A 23,782-nucleotide genomic window follows, 5' to 3' on the forward strand; every position below is an offset into this window, starting at 1 on the left:
CTTACCAGACAAGAAGTTACCGTCATACAAGCACCTAATAGACTTCTTGCAAACAAGGACAAACGGCGATCAAACGAACGCTCCAACACCAATGGGAAAAGGGGATACCTACCAACACACTCGTCACCGACAAAACGCACGACATGAACGAACACACATTACAGATTGGATGTGGATGTGTCCGACCTGCAAAGGATCTCACGAACTCAGATATTGCAAGGTTTTTAAGGCCAAATCGGCTACAAAACGCCTCGAAGTTGTAAAACGGGCATCGCTCTGTATAAATTGCTTAGGCAGAGGCCATTCACTCACTCAGTGCACATCCGGTTCATGTCACATGTGCGGGCAACGCCATCACACAAATTTACACCGAGCGCTCACTCAGGTCAGTCCACGGATTTCAAGCGATCGGGCCTCAAGCGATCGGTATTCAAGCGGTGGGTCAACGAGCGGTCGGTCAACGAGCGGTCGGTCGTCTGGAGATCGATCGTCGGGCGGTCGTTCGCCGCACAACCGATCCTCTAAGGGACGGTCTCCACCTGGGTCATCGCAACAGCACTTTACACATCGATCGAGACGCACAACCGAATTTTCGCGGAGATCTACCCAGTCGACTCCAAAAGACCGAGAATCTCATCCTCCACATGAATCTCGAGCATCGTGGAACAAAGGCACCGACCGAAGCTCATCGCCCAAACACCAATCGAAGACGAGGAAGAATTAAACAAAAAAACCTGCGCATTCCTAGCCGCTCTACGCCGATTCAGCTCTCGGCGAGGATACTGCGCGAAAATCATCACGGACAACGGCCTCCACTCCGTCAAGGCCAACAGAGGGCTGCTGAAAATTCGGACCCTACGAACCCAAGAGAAGGGGCACAAGTTTTCTCGACGACCAGCAGATAAAAGGGATTTTCAACCCTTCAAATTCTCCATCCCGTATCACCCAATCCGAGTGATCTCCCTATCCTCATTCCCGGTCACTTCCCAATAGGTGAATCACTAACGAGTTTACGGGAGCGTGATTTCAGGCCAGCTTTACCATGCCGGCATCCAGTTGGCAGCGTATCCACCCGATCAAGCACCACTTCAGGAGCTGAGGGAATCATAAGGAACGCTACCGTGCACACGGCAAGCCACGGTCACGACATCCAACGGTCATTCTCCACCGAGGGTCATTACTCAGAGAATGCGATTCGAGCGGGTCATCGGGGGGAGTCCAGCCTCCCAGGCAACCTCAAACCGCCGCACCGCGCTTGATGAATCTTCACCAAGCAGCACCGACGTTCCCTTCGACGATACCTCCTGGGCCGAGGTGTTTAACGACACTTCCAGAAGCAAGATTCACGACACTTCTTGGGTCGTGAATTTCACCTGGAAATCGCTCGGCATCGGCGAGGAAGACGGCGATCCAGATTACAAAGGGGACAACATGCCATCCAGGCAACGGGCCTTCGACCGTATCTTCGAAGTCACCCTGGCGACAACGGCCTCATCCAGACTACCACAAGTCATACGGCAACGAGCATCTTGGAACGACGTGCCACGCAGCGCGTCCTACCAACGAGCCAACCCGATCACGCAGAATAAGGACAATCAGCAATCAACAAGGAGTCGGGCGGCTGCTCCAATTAACTCCACCTTTAATGAAATTTTGATCGGTACCCTCTCAACGGGGGGAGGATGTTACGCCGCGCGACTCTCTGCCTGGCCCAGGTCACACACCGCGGGCCAGACGGACACCAGAGGTCCGCTCTTCCGTACGGCGTACCCTCAATAGCCTTAAGCACCGTCCATAAATCATAGATTTACGAGAAAAGGTCCTTTAAACAAAACAAACAACTGGTCCCGAGGAGTTTCTAAACACTATTGTCTACCACGGCAGGACAAGGGAAAGTTGTTTTTTTGTCACGCACGCGGCAACTTTCCCCCCATTAATAACCTTCTCTCGAGGGCAGTTAAGACCCTTCGTTTGAGCAATTAAAAACGAAGGCTAATCCCTCGCTCTCCTAAATAACATCGGCACGAACAAATCCGATGGTCCCGTGCGCTAGACTGATCCTTAGCCTTCCTCCGAGACAGCATCGTCTCCCAAGACCACTGATTCTACATCCTTCGAACGGTCAACATCCTTCGAGCGGGTATACACACCCGCAGATCAGTCACTCACTCATCTCGTACATACGCACCAGTGTAACTATCCTCGTTATAAGTTGTGGAATAAACGGTGACCTAACTTACTCCTGTGCAATATTCAATCAACCACCTCTGTTATCCTACCCGAAACAGGGGAACGACTACTTCGCGGCGTCGATTCACCGAATCGTAGCGAGAATTTACGCCTCTCGCTGACGCGTTTTCCTAGCGACCGCGTCTCTCCGCGATCGGTCGTAACACAATGCAATAGCTGACTACAATATCTTCGTACGTCTTATTCTCACACTCGGCTCGCAACTTCTGGCTTCCCAGGTCAAAAAATGCTGACCCTCAACTCTTGCACCCTTCTTCCACTCTTTTACTCATTTAGCTTTGATGTCACCAAGGCATACACTCTTTCTTACACACTCTCTCTCTTTCCCTCTTCCCCAGCACTCTTACGATTCTTAGTTTATACCTTAAATTTACAACTTATACTATCAAGTGTATACCCCCCTTTTCTTTTGATATTACATAAGCAATAGAAAAATAAGGGTAGATTATAGTTGTGAAGAATAATGATGTGATGGATAGTTCCTTTTATGACAGCGAGACTAAGATAAGCTTCATGTATCATCACTAATTACTTTTGAGTAAAATTTTTGCTAATAACTTTTCAATTATAGGGAACCACCGATTAAAACCTTCACACCGCTATTCCTGACCTTGATGACCCTGACAACATGTTAAAAAATTATCGAAATCGGCTTGTAAATATTAGTCCAATCAATTTATAGCCGTATATATTAATCAGTTTGAACTTACTGTTAAATTGATAACATTATTGACTACATTAAGTGAAGTTCATATCTGTATACGCGTATAGGCAGAATTGTTTCTATACATATTCAGCTATGACTGGGCACTTATGAGATTCGTGTCTGTATTTGTGAATTAATTACGCGGGTACATCAATGTATTGGAGGAAATATTCATTTCTTCCATTCGCAAATTCTATGAGGATTTATTCTAGAGAGTTTAAATCTCTTCAAACAATCTGCTAAAGTCACAAAGAATAAACTATTGCATTCTCATATTTGCCCGATACAAATATCAGAATTTGTGTTCATAGTATCCACGAAACCAGCTGTACAGCGGTCTGGTTATTAGGACTTCTCGAATGTTAAAGATATTTCCATCAATGGATCTTTCAAATAATTATAAATATTTATAGTTAAAACAGTAAGTCATCTTTGTTGTGTCTACTATTTTGTTTTGGTTGTACAAGAAAAAGATGTCAGCATAATTTACGACAAAGTCAATCACATTTACTTAGAAACAAAGAAACGCAAATTTATTGAAAATAAGAGAACAAGTAGCTCGACAAGCTAAAACTACATCAAAAATATTCGTGTAAACATGACAAATATGAGATAGGATTTATAAGGAAAGTGCATCGAACGACGAAACAAATAAATCACTGGTAGTTCCAAAATTATTCAAGCCCGAGGAATCGAGAATAGCATACTGAACGCGTGACAAAAACGGAAGAATGCATGCATAATGCTGTTTAATGCAAAAGGTTTCTTTGCTTCATTTCGAGAAATTTCTCAGACGTTCGAGCGACCGATGGTATTTGACTGGCAAAACGTGTCTTTGTTCTGCTGGGGTACACTGACTGATACGGGACGCGCGAAAAGGCACATACTACTGTGCGCTTTTGTATTCACAGCATACTTCCGCAACACGTTTCCTCTATCAAGACACCTCCATCATTCTGGCAGGTGACCTCAATGAAATGGACCGTTGGCATGAGAATATTTCATACGAAGTAACATATGGGTCGGTACGCAAGGGTAGTAAAGGTAGCAGCGTTTTAAAGCCACTTTAATCGCCGATAGTCGCGATTCATGTGCCACAAGTAGGTATTAAAAGTAGACGTGAAATCGAAATGTGGCCAACTGTGTCTCAAATACTACGCTTTCGAGAACGCCTGAAATTCTCCAACAAGTTTCTTTCTTTCGTACCTTCACATTTTCCAATTATTATATTAAAAAATTATATTCTTCGAATGAAACTTTAAGTATAAGAAAAACGTAACTCTATAAATTATTTTTAATATTGCTTACAGAGTCTTTTAGTTAAGTTTGTTAAATGAGTTCAAGAAATGGGAGGGTTCTTTTCGGTCCCACGATTTTCGAAGCGAATTTTGTGCCGACCGATGCTTTGTGATAAGGCATTAGTCACCGTCAGTTACCAAGTTGAGCTGACAATTAGTTTTCGAGATACGGGAGGTCAAAGAAGCGAAAATCTTCCGATGTACTTTTATGTGAGTTTGATTTAAAAAATTGTTTCCAGAGGTTTTGCCGACTGCGAATAATAAATTTCAGCTTAGATTGATAAACTTTGCAACGACTGATTCAACATGCTGGAAGATATATTTAGGAAACATCTACAATGTTTATTTTTCATGACTTTAATCTTTGGAAATGATGATGGTACATTACATACAACAGGATTGAGTATATTAATCTCACGACATTGATAATATCGAAGGAATCATGCAACTGTTATAACGTGATTGCAACAGCCAACAGTTCGAGCAGCACTTTCGCATATGCAGTAATATTCTGCGATTGATTTTCGTTCGGTTTTAACGTTATCGACAAGTATGAAAATGTGCTGATGCTTTCCACTATAATAAAATAGAAATTATTAAATAAAAGGAATTATTATTAGAACCATAATAAATAATTATTACCAAAATTATTATTTTGATCGTTATTAAAACTATGGATAATCATCATAATTAAAAAATTATTGCTAAAAAAAAATTAAAATCCTACTTTATGTTGCGTTTTCTTTCCGCAACGATGTAATGAAATTTGAAGCGATAACCAAAGGAATAATATAACGAATTTTATTTTATTTTATTTTTTTTTTTTTTTTTATGTATTCAGAATCAAAATAATTTTGTCTCATGACTACTTGTATCAACATCAGTCAAAATATAGGTAATTGTCAAAGTGTAAAAGGGTCTTATAATCTGTTTATCGAAACCGAATTAATCAGTTTCCTCGTTTTGTACAACTTTGCACATGTTTTTAGAATTTTTACAGCGTATCATTCAATGCGATGGTGCCAATTATCTGAAAAATTCCGGATCGATCACTAAATCGCTAAACTGGTATTTCCATAGATAAATATCGTTGACCGGTAACGAGTCAACTCGTGTTTGCATATATGCGTTTGCATCTCCTTATTCAATTTCTAAATCGATCTAAATCGACCATACTCTATCATGTTATTTAGCCTATGATTCGATAGTAAACCGATACACTTTGCGATACGCTCTCTTATTCCGACCGTAGCTCCTCCTCTGGCTTCTTATTTCGCGTTCATACCTACTGTTTTATTTATTAGTATCGCCAAATCAGTATCTACAGTGCTTCTGTCTTGTCTATTTCTTTTTCTTCTTACAAAATTGGAAAAATTTCAAAAATAATTATTAGCTGGAAAATGTAAATTGTCGGAAGATCTGTATGGGATATTGCACCAACATCAAGGAAAGGATTACGTAAATGTTTCTACTGTAGCCGTCGAACTTGGTGATTTACTACAAATTTAATTAAATGTTCTCACTTTAATATTCCACGAGGAAATAGTGGGCGACACGATATAGTATTAAATAATATTTATGGTACTTTTAAACATAAATTTAAAAGCTAAAATTTAACTTTTTACGTTACGAATACTGCATCAAAATTCTATGGGAATTAGAACATTTTTTGACATATATTGAATCCGCCATTGTGCATGTTGAGAATTCAAGTATAAGTTCGTTGTGAATTGCTAGCAGCCAGAAAAATTCCTGTCAACAATTTCCCAAACGTAAAAATCCGTACGTCGAGGCGTATCAGCTGTCGCGTTAATGGATTTTCAGATTTTTGACATCTCAAAAATTAATTATTGGCTCAACTCGAAAATTTGTAATGTTTGATTTCTCATGATAAGATGTCATTTGGCAGAAAAGTCACATTGATGTACTCTTTAATCGAAACCTAAACTTCCAAGTTGAAGATTATTTTAAGGTCACGATATACTAGGCCAATGAATTTGTCTTGACAGCAGTTATAATGTAATACAGTTAAAAATAGATAGTGCGATTTGAAATAAGCCGGTGACCTTGGAATCCTACAGAAATGACCTCGAGAAGAAGGTTCTTCTTATATATTGTGCGATTCTTTAAGTAGCGTAATTTCTTCTTTAAAAGATTTTAATGTAATGACACGCGACGAACACATTCAGGAGCCTTGTGTTTCACGACTCACCCTACATATCTGACAAAAGTTGCAATATTACCAACGAGAGAGCACATTGGCGTGTATTTCTAAAATTATAATGAAATATGTATATTCGTGTGACGTATGCGGCATAGTTTTCATAATGTTTTATGCGGTTGAAAAAGTGTGCATATAACACTACACCTACCAGTGCCGGTCAAATTGACCGTTTTCAAACTTCTACACAAATTTAACCATATTTAAACGTTATCATATCGCTTCATAATTCCTGATTTTTCCTAAAACACGCATACAATATTTTGTCGGTATTTACTTTTAATTTGCTTTTTTCTCTTTTAAGAAAAAATTGAATTCTGACTTGCCTACCACTGGTCAAGTTGACCGCCCGACAAAATATTTTCGTTATTCTTAAAATAAATGAAATCAGTACAAAGAAAAAGCTATTTCAACGTCAGATGACAAACAAAATCAGTAATAATAAATAATAACAACTGTTACGTCCGTAATCTTATCATAAATCATAATCCATCCCTTGATAAGATGGCCACCAGCTGTCAAGACATATCAACTCAAGTCCATAATAGTTCTATGGAACCGCCATAAAATTTAGCATTTTTTACGGTCCATTGTTACAGACATTTTAAACGTCGAGAACTTTCTTACGGTTATTGCTCATTGCGATAAAACATAATTACATTAAGCATAATTGCGATAAAATTCGGACAGAAAGCATCTCAGAGTGTTTTGTGTGAAGTTGTTATAAAAGAAAAAGTAAAGCATATCAAATTTGACAATAATTTTGTATTTCGTATATAGTGTTATTCTGTGATAAATATTTACCGTAAAAACGTCAAGACTTTCCAAAAAACAATTATTAAAAAAAAATAACGGGCACAGAAGAAGACTATTCAGTGTGCGATAAAAAAGAAACTTCAGGAACTGAAAACACCATGGAAACACATGAAAAACTATTTACAACCGAATTAGAGTTAGACAGCAATAGAGAAGAGGAGAATATTATAAATAAGCGTTCGCGTCCAGGGCAAAAGAGAAAAAAATTATCGTTTACAGCAAAGAGTGAGTTTGATGTAGAGAACCCACGTATCAAAATTGGGGTCGATGGAACAGTTCAGAAAGAAATAGATGCAAGTCCTAAACCTGGCAGGACATCAGCTCAGAATATTTTTAGGGATATATCAGGTCCGACAGGATATGCTAAGCGGCATATAATGAAAGAACAAGTAAAAACGGCATTTTATCTTATCATTGATCACCGTATAAAGGATCATATAATAAAATATATGGAAGAAGGAGCATTTAGAGCATTGGGGACTAAGAGGGAGCTAGATGCAACAGAACTACATCAATTTATTGCTGTGATATATCCATGGTGCATATCAGGCAAAGAATTTAGGTATGTCATATTTGTGGAATAAAATTTGGGGACATTTTTTTCAAGAACAATTAACAGGAATGACTTTGCTGAAATTATGAGGTTTATACGCTTTGATAAGAAGAGCGAAAAAAGCCAACATTTACGAACCAATAAATTTGCAATGGTATCTACAGTATGGGACCGATTTATAGAGAATTCACAAAATTGTTATAAACCTGGTGCATACATTACTGTTGATGAGCAGTTGTTTCCGTCGAAGACTAGGTGTAGATTTACCCAGTATATGCCAAACAAACCAGACAAATTCGGCATAAAATTCTGGTTGGCATGTGACGTCAATAGTAAGTGTATAATAAATGGATTTCCCTATTTGGGAAAGGATGAGAAAAGAGAAAATTCAATTCCACTTGGGAAATTCGTTGTTCTGAAGCTGATGGAACCATTCACAGGATGTGGAAGGAACGTAACGACGGATAATTTTTTTACGAGTGCCACAAAGCTACTTGCAAAAAAAACTACAGTTGTTGGAACAAACAGTGAAAATAAACGGGAATTGCCAAAGATAGAAAAAAATCGAACAGACAAAATGACTCTGTTTTTAAGCAAACTTTATATTTCAAATCAAATTTCCTTTACAGTATACAAATACAAACCAACAAAAAAGTTTTTGTGCCAAGTTCCATGCATAAAGTAATAGAAATTAAAACAAGCAACAAACGTATACTGGAATCGATTAGATTTTATAATGATACAAAATTTGGTGTGGACATAGTGGGCCAGATGTCAAGGAAATACAGCGTGAAATCAAAATCTCGTAGGTGGCCCCTTCAGGTATTTTTCAACATTTTGGATCTAACTGGAATAAATGCCTGGATTTTGTATAAAGAAACAACAGGTGAACATATTTCAAGAGAGAAATTTTTATTCCAATTAGTTACACAGCTCGTCGCTGAGTATAAAGAATTGCGGGGAAAAGACCATGCAACAAAACTATCAAGTTCAGATTCATTACTACGAAAAACTTGTCAAGTTAAATATTGTAAAGGTTACAAAACTACGAAAATCTGTTCGAGATGCGAGAAAGAATATATTTGATGACAAGATAATTTGTGAAAAGTGCAGCAAACATGAATAAGATATATCTCTGTATAAATAAACGTGTAATTTTATTTAAGTTTATAATTGAAACTAAACAGAAGTAAATTTGGACGAAATTTTCTGAAAGTTCATCATTTTATATACATTCAGTTATAAATTAACCATTATCTACGTTAAATCATAAAAACTATTACTTTTTTAATCACCGATCACTTTGACCGCACACAGTAGAAACAGGTACACACGAAGTGTCCGTAGGTTTAGTGATAATAACGTAAATCCCGGGGGTAAATCAGACGATTGATTCTGGAAAATCGAGTTTATTTTGGGAATAATGAAATTAAATACAATAACAGTTAATAACAAATCTACGACAAATTTGACCAATTTTACCTGGAAAATCGATTCTCGATCTTAAATTACTGTTCTTCTCTCGTGATCTATTCTATTCAGCAAATGACTGCCAGTGAAAGAAAACAAATGGAAAAATGTCGGTTGGCGGGTAGTTTGAATTCTATAACATTTACAAACAATAAGAAACAATAGTTATGAAGGTTCAGAAAAACAGATTTTAATTATTCGTTTTCTCGGTGCTGACTTCTGGTATAATTAAACATTTCTTCCTCAAAGTTAATCGAAAACTTAAAATCAAATAATAAATGTAATGACATTTCCTACTTCACCATCACAGATCGATTTCGGCAAATAGAATTTCTCATCCTTCTCCTATTTTAGTGTCTGCTGCTGGGTTTACACCAGCCACTGCATCAAGAAATTATATTTCAGTGGGTCGACTGGCAATCGATCGATATCTACGTTATTCCAGTTTTATTAAGTAGTTGACAGTGGTAAACTATAGTTGCAATGGATTCACGCAAAAAAAGAAAAATTACGTTTCAGGCATTGAATCAAGCATTGAACGTTGAGTCGTCTAGACATCTAGACGACCCCAATAAAGCTGCAATGTTGTGTCCTCGATACTAAAGACTGGATTGAAAAAGTCATCTTTCGATCCAGTCATTTTACCGCTTTGCTTCCAGGAATGACGACACTAGAATAAAAACGTTGTATACGTTATACGAGTTACAACCCAGTGTCGGACTGGGTTGCTATTGGACCAATGTGAAATGGTCCCAGCTTAAGCTACGGGTCTGCTAAATATCCTCACTGACGAATCATCTAGCAGACCTCGGACGAAACATACTGTCCCATCCTGTCGCCACCCTCTTCAGTCCAGTCAAATTAGGCCTGGAACGCGACATCTCATAACACAGCTACTTTATCATAGCTCGAAAACTTTTATCGACCATAATTCTAATGCCAATTCAGCAATAACATATTCCGTTAGTCATATATTATTTAAATGTTTATTTTACAATAATTTTTCTTTATATCCTTAAAATGAAAAATTGGTACAGTAAAAAGGTCAGAACAGTACACGCAAACATGAAACAACAAATGATTCATGTTCTGTTTCTGTGGAAACAAGTGATTTCGAGTAAATGAGAATGCGAATGAACAAATAATATTGGTTTGATGCAATAGAACTCAATCTTATAATTATTATGTTTCAATGTACTTTCTCAGAAATGAACGCCTAACAAAAAGATTCTTTCTCCAGTAGCCAAAGGGTTAGTGACGAGGACGTGTTGAATGTAACAAATTATTTTCAATAATGAACAATTGGTGGCAACGTAATCGTAAAATTTGGCCTATTTCTTCGTTTGTCGATATGTATCTTGGAGCAGGTCGGACATAGGGGAAAATGTTTAGTTTGAAAGTTATAGATAATTAAATAACTTTTAAAGTAGGATGTGTTTCGTTCATGTTGAACTGAAAATTTGACTTAAAATTAAAATTTTGATTTTTAAGACAAGGGTATCGCTATTATTCGGAAACAAATAGCCCAAAGTTTTGCCTCGCCCGTTAAAAACTTTTTGCATCAATCCGGCGATCACGGTTGGTTCGTTCTTTATATTTAAATTAGTAATTATGAAGTTCATATATATTATAGATATATCTACTATACTTTCTATTAGCTTTCATACATCTACACAATCTTTTAGGAAACAAATTCGACTTCATGAGTTACAGAAATAAAAAATAGAAAATAGAAAACGTAAACTGTAAAGTCGCTGATTTTTGATACTTTGACAAAGTTTTTTGAGAAATTTCGTTTGAAAAATATGAACCGTCTCGATGAAATACCGCGAATTTTAAAAAAAAGTCAATTTTGATTGGGAACTTACTTCCAGAGACAGCAGCCGCTTTCGATTTTATACTCCTTTCTCACTTTTTTCTGGAAGCGCGCGAGGTGGAGAGACGAGCCGCTTTCAGTTTCTGTTTCTACGAGACAATCCACTTAAGATATTTGTAGTGTGACAATATCCGTCAAAGGTAAAACACGCCGAGACTCGAAATTCATATTCCTCGCGCACGTCTGAGATTTACCCTCTAGGAAGATTGGTTGTCTGTACTACGCACGCACACTATCAAACGATTCAGAAACAGACAGAATCACCAACTTCACATTATAATACACGGCATTTTGCACGCCGAAATGACCAATATTGCATACTTCGCGTTACTTTTATTCCAAAATAGCGAGGCATATTTATTTTTTAACAACTTTGTAAAAACCTTCTTTCTGAAATTAATCGAAAAGTCATTTTCGCAGCGGCTCACTGCAGAGATTACGCGTTAAAAATTTCAACCTTGAAGATGAATATGTCCATTTCGGTAAAACTAGGTTCTCCAAAAATTGAATCGTGTGTAGTGAATCGATGCTACAAGTATCTTAATTCATTTCGAACTAAATGTATCATAAACTTTGAACCTTTTGCGGCAATACCTGCAAATTTCGGCTCTCAGTATGGAAACATGAAATAAAAATAAAAGACACGTATCTCAGACTCGCATCAAAGTAAATGCCATTTCCGTCAAATAATCATTTTCAAAGTTACTGCATTTATTTATTTATGAGGTAATAATTTTTCCTAGCGCAATTTTTATTAAATGTTTTTCAATTGTTTATTAATATTCGAGCCATGGAGAAAACGTTAGAACCGGGAGTAACGATGTACCTCCCCTCAGCCTACAGAAAGCATCCAATATTTCACTTAATATCTCGTTAACCTCGTAAAAATTCTTTCAGAGATCGCGGTGTATTTGAGATACACATAAAAAATACCAAGAGTTACTTCAAATCTATGTCCGTAGCTTTTCTTTGTTTTGTATAGGTATTAGTTTGTTTTATATTCCTTTATTGGATTATATGTGATCCATTTTATAGTAATAGAACAAATATAAATATAAATGTTGTGCATCTATTATTTGCTTATAAAACGAAAGCAACTTTTGGACATTAAGCGATTTAAACACACAGAGGTGTGGAGAAATCAAGTACAACAACCTGTCAGAATATCTCACTCAATGGAAACGCAAACATTTCGATATCTCGAAAGAAAGCAAAAGGGACTTGCACCACTTTCAAAATAAACAGTTCATACAAAAAGAATATGCTATTTAGCCTCAGGTTCTCCTACTTGTGTAAGTCATCTTGGTGGGAATAGCGTATGTTTGTAACGTACGACAGAGGTTTGAAAAGAAACAGAAAAGCAAAGAGAGACGACGGTGCAGTCACGTGTAAAGATGCTTTGAAGAAGGCGAACAGCTTTACTAAAGCAATTGATGCTAATTATTTTCTGGGCCACGCTCGGCTCTAACATAAAAGACGGAGAAACTTTCTCACTATTCTGTTCATTGTTCATCGTAGTGGAAAGCCACGTGCCACAACACGAAGACAAAACTTAATTCTTGTCACCGTCGAGAACGATGTTCCTGTTGCTGACATCTTTGGGTAGCGTGGAGAATGTTGTCCGGGTATTCTTTAACAGGCTTTGAATCTTTCTCGGCAACTTTTCAGTTACCTCTGTCGGAAGGAATCTTGCAAAGTTCGTCAAGCTGCAACCAGGGCATTACCGGTGATAATTCGAGTTAGTAGCAGTGAAATCTTGTTACTTTGCTTTTCCACTACTGTAAATTCTGAAGAAAGTACGACACGGTACGTTCCAACTATCCAACTTTGCTCTGCCCACCTTTGAATGCAATTAGAATCCCAAAACTATTCTTGCAAAAGAAATCGTTATTCGAGATTTATTTCGTTTTAAATAATACGTTTCTTCTTCCATAGCACTTTATTGTAAATAATTCGAAATAAGAATTTTTAATTTTGTGCGCGTATATCCTTACACATCTTTCAACTGAAGAAATAACGCAGAAGAAACGTTTGAAATTTTCCGGCATTTGACAGAAAAATATTGTTACATCGGCCGTTTATTTTAAAATTGATGCAAGTCCATTCTCCTTTGCCTTCAAACGTTGAAGTGTTTACATTTCCATCGACTGAAAGATCCTGAAACGTCTCTATGGCATGTAGCGAACTGTTCAATTCATTAAATGTTGATCAGTTAAAATTTGTACTTGATGCTTTAATCCACTTTCGCGTATAAATATCTACGCGGCGTTTGAAAACAAATGGAATAAAACTAAATAAATTAAAATTGTTGAAATTATTATGTTAGATTGCAGTACACATATCTGTATCACCATCAAATTCTAATGATAATCCGAGTTATTCATAAGGAAAGAAAGCAATCACGACTTTGCCTTAGTTTTCGAGATATTCGCAAAAAACTGTTGTTTCCACTATACTAAAGTCCGTCTGTAATTGTGCGTCCGTGGTAGCGTGTCCGTTGGTATTGGTTGTCGGCCGCCTCCCAAACCTAACTTTTCCTTTGTTCACAGTTTATAAAGGTTTGGGTTTGGCGTCATTTGCAGTCTTTTGCAGATATCTCTCGCAAACTAAGGCCAAGCCGCGATTATATATTGTACATGAACGAAAATTTGTTCAGGATCATTCCCCCAACATGTTCCAAAATTATCGAAATCGGTGAGGTCAATAAGATATCGATAATTACCCACTTGAATTTAGTACTGGCAATTTAAAATTTAATAGACGTAACGATAATTTACCGAATCGCATTTGTACAATTTGTTCACATCCGTACATGCAATGTTATGTCGGATACAGAGATTAAGATTATTTTTGCTATAAATTGTTTTTGATCGTTATTGGTGCCTCGACTGTTTGGTCGGGGTACAGATTACAGGAAATGGACTTGAACCACTTTCAAAATAAATGACTATGCAATTCTATTTATTAATGAAATTTCAATTGATTAAAACAAACAAATATTTTGAGATATGAATCACAAACTGTTTATAAACGTCGATTTTTCGTTGTTTGAATGTTTCAAAAAAATGAGCTTGCTCCACTTTTAAAACAAACTTATATATACTTTATCTGGGAACAATGTACATATTTTCTACACAGTTTGGCTAATATCCTGTAAGACTTTAACCTTTTACAAACTTTGTTAAATTCTAACAAAAACATCGTTCCCTTTTTAAATGAGCAAATTTTCATAGCAGTTTAATAACATTTCACAAACTGTAACAGTTTTATCATAGTTTATTGCTAGAAATTGTAAACAGCGTATTATGTCTTTCAATCTTAGATCGAGTATAACGTTAAAGCAAATTGGATAGTTACCAAGGAGATTATGGTTTTGTGAAATCAAATAAAAGTGATTGAGACAATATTTATGAAAATTTGGAATTTTCGTCGGATATTACGATCGTGATAATGTGTTTGTTGACGGAGTGAGATCTTTGGCTAGTCGCAGAAATTGATTCTACTTCAACTAGCATATAAAGCAAAAATCTGTGAACCACGTCGCTGGTTAGAAGCTAATATTCTAGTCAGGAACAGATAAGAAAGTTTCTCGTAGAATCGGTACAGTAATAATTATGCAAGGAGTGTCATGGTAGTGATGTCTGGCGCATAACAAGTGGTCTAGTTTTTCTCTGCCGGGGAATGAGCCACCCTCGCTGTAACCTTTTCTTCGAAATGATTCATCCGGGCAAGGAAGTTGCTTCCCTTCTCTCGTTTTTCCTCCAACTACTTCGATGCTCGAGGTCAGACTTGGAAATGGACTTGTGGAAGTAGCTGCTTGCGAACATCGCCGCGAGACATTGACCTGATTGTGAGTTGTAATGGGATGGCCAACTCACTTCAAGTGAAATATCTCTTTTAAAGTGATTCGATTTCTTTTTCGGGATATTAAGAGGTGGACAAGATCGAGTTAGTTGAGTAGGAAGTTAAGAGACTATAGACTTCGATGCCAACGTCTCCCAGTCTCTTTAAAGTTTCCTCGACCGTTTTATTAAACGTAAATGTTACTCACCTAATTAAATTATGTCAGAAACAAATAATCATTCAGATTTTCTCCGAATATTTTTCCATGATTAAAGAATACAATTCTGTGACCTGCGAATAATTAATACAGTTATTCGTGTAGGGGAAAGCATAACTAGAAGAATTTTTGATTTCTGTTTTATTTTTATTCTCCTCGACAAATTTCATTCTATGAGAATCCAAGTGCAAGATGAAGATCGTAGCTCGCAAAATTTGCATATTTCGTTGGTATTTAATTTCTAGCACCTGAGATTTTACAGGATAGACGTATACTATGAGTATATTATTTAAATAGAATGAAATAAAAGTATACCAAAATTATTAAAAGAAATTAATCGTATTAGAAAGTCAGAATTGATGGATTTAGTCGTAAACTCCTAACTAAAAGTTATTATATCGCTGATGAGAAATTAATTTTACAACATTAATTGATACCTTTCACGCGCAATTTAATAAACATTCTATTTGATGTGTACGAATGTGTAACACGTACACATATGTATATGAGTGAATATTCTTGTGGCGGTGAAATAAATGGGAGAAAAGAGAGTAGCACAAGGATAGAAAACGAAAGCTATTGAACTTGTTAGACACCACGCCGATAATAGATCACAAGTAGTTTCGGGAATTGCATTTTTGGTATATATTCCTGTATTTGTCAGTGTAAAAGAGTAACTACACTCTGTTAACGAGTAAAGGTGATCAATATTAGACCTAAAGATAGGCTTTCCAAACCATCCATTCGGTATACATAAACCCACATTTCACGTCACGCGTACAGCTAAATAAAGAGGTTTTACTTTAAACGTTACTTTAAAACCTAAAATCTAAATCTAGTCTCAATTTAACACAAATCGCATTAAATTTCGTCAGTTTTATCTTCCGATTCGTCCTCTTATCACCCAACCCCGATCTAATTCTAATTCAAATATTTTTCGTCATACTCTGAAGTCAAAGACATCAAGGCAGGGGTTCCGCAAGGAAGCGTCTTAGGACCAATATTATACACACTACACGCGGCCAACATACCAACAACTACCAATAGCAAAATACTGACATTCGCGGACGACACAGTTGTACTAGTCAGGCACACTAACGCAGAAACAGCAGTCAAATTACTACAAGAACATATCACAAAAATAGAAAAGTGGCTGCAAGATAAACAAATAAAAGCAAACGTCGATAAATGCAACCATATTACATTCACACTGCGAAAACAGACACCACCAAACATCCTACTGAACGGCACGCACATACCGCAAACAAGGCAAGTCAAATACCTAGGACTCCACCTAGAATCACAACTCACATGGAAACAGCATACTAAATCAATAATAGATAAATTACAGACAACAAGGAAACAAATGCATTGGCTAACAAGTCGAAAATCCAAATTAAGCGTAGAAAATAAATTAAAAATATACAAAACGATCATAAAACCAATCTGGATGTACGGAATACCACTATGGGGGGACAGCAGCAATGAGCCGTATAAACAAAATAGAGACGGTACAAGCTAAAATTCTTAGAACAATAGTAAACACCCCATAGTACCTTAGAAACGAGGATATATGGAAGGACCTGGGAAAACCAACGGTCAAAGAGGAAATTAGCAGACACGCAGGAAAATATAAAGAAAGAATAGGAACACAGCTAAACCGACTAGCTGTGGAAACGATCAACACCTCAAACATGGATAGAGGACTGAGAAGGAAACACCCAACAGACCTCACAAAAGACACAACCTAACAAACACGAAGATGGTATCCCACTGGGGGTAGCCACCCACAGAATAATCTAACAGCTAAAAAATTCTACCAAATGCCCAAACTGGACAAATTGTGAATGTAATTAATTAAATTAAATAAAAAAATATATTTTTCGTTATTTGTCAATTTGATGAATGAATATTAGATTAAACTTTCTTTTTTCATTTGTTTACCGCTTACCCTCTTTTTTCACTCAATAGCATTCATATAGTAAGGTTGAGCTTTTTAGGCTTAGTTTTAAGATACAGTTAAAAGTACTTGTAATTGTTTGCGACGTTTTTCTGAGATATTTTGATACCAATCAAATTGCTCACTATCACCATCGTTATTTATTTAAACGTAATTGTTGTATGTTCGTCACACAAATGTGTATTGATTAAATTAACACTCTATAGGTAATTGTTTCGTCGAGAATCTTGTTATTACAAGCTCGAGAAATACTCTTATCTCTCTGTTCGCCCTCACCTCGACGTAACGAGTCGGGAGAACTATTCACGCCTTATCACAATCCGAGTGACCAAACGATGTAGCGCACTAATTACCATTAGAAGTGGGGTACCCGACATACCGATGTTGCATTGTTCTGCCGTTATTTTTCTTTCAAGAAACAAAATTTTCCTCCCTATCAGGGGAATAATCAATTTAATCTTATCCGAAGAGAAACGAAACTACTTAGTAGTTGTCACGACAGAGCCTTTTCTTTTTTGGAACACCTAAACCTATATATAATATACAATTTATTTATTTATTACGTTAGCATTGCTTCTTAAAATTATTTGAAAGTAATAGTGCGCAAGTATCGTATGAAGCATTTTGTACGAAAATTGATGTATCTGAAATTGATGTATTTCGTATTTATTAATATCTTTAAATATTTATATTTTAACTGTTTCTTAAAATAACTATTACGCACTTATTACGTCTGTTACTGTTGCCATGTTTTTTAGTAGATCTGGGTAAAAAATAACGGGTGAAAGTATTTACCCGTTAAAAATAACGAGTGAAATATTTTAAAATGTATTACAGTTATGAACGTAAATAGTAGCTATATGATGGAAACATCACCATTAAAATACATACATTCACATTTTGGCAAATTAGATGTGCGATCGATACATACAGCGAACAAAATAACACTTTGATGCCATAAATTTTCTTCTGAAAAGGCAACGTGCCCGTAATTGTTTGTCTAATTTCTGGCTCGACAAGAATAGATAATGAACAGGAGATTATTCTACATGCGAAAGTAAGTCGAACATATGGACTAAACTTTCATTATGTAACAATTACTTTAACACGTAATGTATGCTGGTAATACGGAATGTGCCTTTGATCTTCCACATCAATTTTCAACTTGGAAATAGACTACTTTTCAATTTATCATTATTTAATACGGCAACATCTAAATCAAAGTTTCGGTGAGAGGTGGACAGGACGAGAAAGTGCAGTAGAATGGCCTCCTTGATCACCTGACTGGAATCCTCTGGATCTCTTTTTTTTTGTGAAGATACTTTGAAAACTTTGATCTACACATCGCCCATAAATAATGTGCCAGATATACGACAACGGACAGAAAATGCACCTTGTATAATACGTGGCACGAAGGACATATTTGAAAACGTATGTCGATCTATGATCCTCAGACGTGAGATGTGTGTAGTAATGGAAGGAGGACATATCGAACATTAATTACAAAGATTTGTAGGACAATATAGTTATGTCTAGTATAGACGTAACTATTTAGTATGGAATGTGTAAATTCAATGTGTTGCGAAAAGACTCACAATCATTTCATACTTTCAGCACTTATGTTTATTAGATACTTTTTATTCTTCTCGCTGGGCACTATAAACCCTTTGAATATCGGACTTTTTTCCTTTATCAGCCTGTATAGTTTCTACTACTATATGATTATTGATCGAATCAAATATACCTTTAAATTGTAAAATAACGTAGTTGTAGTGTACATGGCGTATAAAGTATTTTGCAATTTTACTTTGCGCACATATGTACATCGATAGTTCTTTCAAAACTTCATGCTACAGGGCGTACCGAAAGAATATGTCGTTACTGTTCTAGAAGGACTCTACATTTCTGGTTTGAAGTTTAACACGTATCGATAAATAAGCCGCATTTCATTTCGTTAATTTTTACCATAGAATTGGGTCTAGAGAACGTGCGTTATTTTTGCGCAAGATGAGCTATTTTCCACTAAACATGGTCATTTTCTGCAAGAATCTTTTCATTTGTTGGCCGATAACATTTACGTAGCATGTAATCATGGGAGATAGTCTGCCAGCAATATTTCTTTAGCGTCTCATACAACCGATGTCATTACTTCCCCAACAGATTTTACAGACATTGCTTTCTTTGATGGTTCTTTCGTTTCTGGTTCATAACGATGAAGTTAAGCTTTGCTCTTAGTTATAAAACGGAGCGTAAAGTCTGATTTCTTTTCTCGAAATATTTCAAACATTCTTGAGAAATTTTCACTTGAATTCGCCTTTGATCAATTATTAAAGGAGACAGCGTCGAGGTACCAACAGCTTTAGTTATTCCACAAACTTTGAATCAGCGATTCTTCAAGACCTTACCACAGAATTCATTCGACAATTTTTTATTTTGTTGCTCATTTTTATTACGTGGACTCTGACTAAGCTCTAAAATTCATTCCATCATACTCGAAAACGAAGAGACCTTTTAAAGCATTTTTACGTAGTTAAATAGATACTTTCTGTCGTCGCTCTTCTCGGGAAAATATTTCATTACTGCACAATACTCAATTTCGCTCGATTTTTAATACGGTAGGGAGACATCTTTGTTCAAAAAATTTGACTATAGAAATTATCCGACGTATAATATACGCAGGTCTTGTTCGATTTCTTATTCTCCAAGGAGGATGCGGAGTACTGCTGGATGTTTAGCGGCTGAAACTTTCACGGTGGTCCACATTGGCGCGTAGGGGAAGTTCAGAAACCATAGATAGGAACTCGCAAGCCTCCCTTCAACGCGAGATATGTTTCTTTACCCACTGCAATGGCCCCATTGGGTTGCGATTTCCCGATTGCGGCTGATTGTGAGTCCTACTAATTTTGATCCTACATTACAGGTTGATAATAGTACACAATTTATAAAGGGCAATTTAGGAAAATCCCATAAAGTAAGATTCCACGACACGTTTAAATCCATGAGTGAGATGTACAATTATGATAGAAAGATTGAAAAGCATAACAAACCATGAGCCAGGTATTGATAGCCATTTTTCATTTATTATTTTAGATTATTTGAATTTATTATCAGTAGACGTTAAATTACATTTCTTTCCTAACTGTCGTCTATTTATTTCTTTTCACTTAACTAGTATCGGTACAGTTAGTTTTAAGATTTAAGTTTAACTCTAAAGCCAGATTAACCCCTTCCCGTACTTTAGCGAGTCAGACTTGCGATGAAGATTTTGGCCCAATATCGTGAGTCTGATTCGCGACCAGATTTTTTGGCCAAACGTAAACATAACAAGCCGAGCTCGCGGGCTGTTTTTTGCCCGTTACGATCGTGACTGAATGTTAGTTTCTGTTTACGAGCATCAGTCTGGTCTGTTTCGTCGAACTAAATGGCACGGGAAGGGGTTAAAAGTACTTAGAACTGTTACCTTTTTAAATAGCTCTCTTCGATATATTACAGCTTCAAAGAAATCTAATTGTATACCATTATCGAAGGTGCTGCACAAGTCGGTTACTAACCATAGAGCGCTGCAATCATTAGGCTAGTGCAAACAATACGTGTATTTTCATCGAGTAACTTTTACTTCGACACTTTGGAAACCTGACTCATAGGACTCCTACAGCTTAGCGAACAAATTAAGAAACATTTGCCGCTCACTGAGAGCTTTGCCCCCACCACGAAAGTTGTCAGAGCTGTGTATACAACCGTGATTGCGAACGCACCCAGCTGTTTGATGCCGAACTCCAAAAACCAATTCCTTCTGAGCCGTACGACTAGGCGGGACCGTGCGACGCGTCGCGTTGTGCCGTTTGTTCGGATATGTTTTTGTGCTACAAAGCGTGAATGCGTCTTTGTGTATCTCGGCGTTGCACCGTGGCACATTCAGAAAAACGACTTTCAGTTTCTAAATATTTGACGTATTTTGTCATACTATTTAATGAACTTGATTCAGAAAGATATATCGCATACCTCTGATCCTCCGTACTAAGCTACTACCAATTTTAAAGTTTGCAGGCCATTATTGCTAAGGAATACTGATATAAAAAAGTCAGTTGATACGTTTAAAGGAAGATGTATATCTCCTATTAGGAGACGAAATTATTAATAAATTGCACCAACTTGTCAGAACGTTACAAAAGATCTTCTTATTAATCTCGTAGGTACGACGCGCCACTATAGTGGCTCACTGTATCGACTCATTAGCTCACCGTTTCAACTAAATGATCTTTTTCATTTGTCTTGTTTCACGCTTTTTTTTGCCCTCGCAACGTTTTTTAACAGTATTAACAATATACAGACAATATACAGCCTTTGTTTTTGATACGTCAGTGTCGGGTATCAATTGCTGGTTTTCGTTAAAATAAATATACCACTATTAGATGCCCTTTTTAACATGCGTATCCTTATAATTTTTTAAAATCTTCAATCTCAAAATGTCGCTTCAAAATGGAAAACGAAGAGCAATTTGAAAGACACTATCGCGCTATGAGTATAAAATTGTGACGTGGGTCCATATGTCGTTCCCTGCTTGTCACACTCAAATGTATTATTAATTATTAAAGTAAATTATTAAAGTTACAGTTCATGCATCATATTCTTAAGAAAAATTATAATTTAATTATCAAAAATTTCATTGTAATGTGCTTGCGTAGAGAACAGCATTATCCGCCACACATTGCTGTGCCGTATCGTTTACGCGTAATTCGTGTCAAACTCTGCCATACAGAAAAACAGCTCCGTACAGAATTCAACCAAAATAAGAGATTAAAATACGAGGGTCATCCAGAAAGTACTATCTTACTTATAGAAAATGCTATATATCAGAATATTTAATATTGTTGTTGCATCACGCGCATTGCATTGAAATGAAGATGCGAATTGAAAATCCCGAGGATGACGGTTTTACGCTTTTCGAACGCTGAAAACATTCCTCTAAAAGGAATTCACCACCGGATTACAGCAGTTTACGGTAACAAAGTTATGAAAGAATTCGATTCTGAATCGAAGGAGCTAAAGAACGTGTCTCCGATTTTACTGCAAATAATAGAAGCCAGGTTACCGTCCCTTTTGCAAAACTTGGAGTTCCTTGTGCCAAGAAACGATAAATTTATTATCCATCGTATTTATTGCTTCACAAGAAACGATAAATTAAAGGAATGCGAGAGACGATGGATGTGTAAACTGGCGGAAGTGTATCACAAAGGTATACAAAAACTCGTATAACATTACGATTGGTGTTCAAATCGGGTTGGTGGTTGTATTGAAAAATAACTTTGGATATACACTAAAGTTACAAATAGAGAAAACTTTCTAAAATACATTTCTATTGTTGTTATTGCAAAACAGTTATTACTTTCTGCATGACCCTAGTACTGTCTCTAAAGAAAGATCATGGTACGAAACCAAATAATATTTGAATGTATGTTCGTCGGATTATCCGAGTAACATATTCTAAATTCTTCCATTTCATATGGAATGTGGGTGAGTTTTATGCCAAAGTCTTACCAGAATCAAATTTCAAAGACGACCAAGCTATAAAAACTGAAAGATTCACTTTGCTCCTCAAACGAGGCACCCACTATCGACTAGAAAATATGCGATGAATTCGCACGATAGCGATCACTTGCCTATTTGCATTACGTACAACACTAACTCGTACATATTGCAACAAAGTGGAAGCACAAATTAAAGTAAGTACAGTGCAGTCTTCCTGAGGCAAACTTAATATGCGATATTAGTACAAAATACTATGAATAATGATCGTGAAAGGACAGGCTAAGTACGCTTTCAACAGACAGACAGGAAAGGATCGTTCCCTGGACGATTTAATTTCCTTCGAAAAATGCAGAAACATTTCCACGCGGAGATAGAATCTCATATCCATAGTACTATGGGCGACAGCCATTGTGAACCTGAAGAGTTTGCAAGAAATACTCGCCGACAGTCTGGCTTAATTGGCAAGGCACTCGTCCGACAAGCAAAAGATGCCAGTTTGCTCGAATATTTTCTGCCTGCGCAATATTTTTATTCCCCATTATCGCCTCGAATAGCTGTATCACGTGCCGTTTCTATATTTTGATGGCCGACTGACTCGTGGCGGAAACCTCCGATCTCACATGGGATGGTCGTAATCAGGACCATACCTCCGCCACTCTGAAGGCATTGCAAGGCAGCGTTGCGATTTCATCTCCTATAGACTGAAATAAGCACATTTTTGCATGTGTGCCTCGAATGGCTTAATACATGAGCGTAATGGGGTACACCGAACGCACCGTCGTCCATTCTGTCCTCGCCGCGTCGGTTACGACTGTGGAAATTCGGCGACTTGGTGGTTGCTGCTACACCGTGGACGAAGCTCGACGAGACTTGCAATTTTCGAGAAAGCCAAGGCTAAGCCAGCCAGTGAGGGATGCGAATTCAGATTCGCAAGTAAGACCGTGCAACTCCTCCCGCTTCGAGTTGCTCGCGTTTCGGATAAGTCTCGCACACCTCTGACAGATTTCCGTAGTAAGGCAATAGCCCGGAATCTGCGGTCTTGC

General features: G+C 37.0%; 1 protein-coding gene and 1 pseudogene across 2 annotated transcripts in view; one reads left to right on the forward strand and one right to left on the reverse strand.

Moving 5' to 3' along the window:
• The window catches only part of LOC117207541 (lachesin-like), a 548,209-nt gene that overhangs the window by 177,317 nt on the left and 347,110 nt on the right, over positions 1-23,782 (reverse strand). The window lies entirely within an intron of this gene.
• Positions 1,189-8,930, forward strand: LOC117207543 (annotated as a pseudogene).

This window comes from Bombus bifarius, unplaced genomic scaffold (genome assembly GCF_011952205.1).
Source record: "Bombus bifarius isolate JDL3187 unplaced genomic scaffold, Bbif_JDL3187 scf7180000008037, whole genome shotgun sequence".
Taxonomy (NCBI): domain Eukaryota; kingdom Metazoa; phylum Arthropoda; class Insecta; order Hymenoptera; family Apidae; genus Bombus; species Bombus bifarius.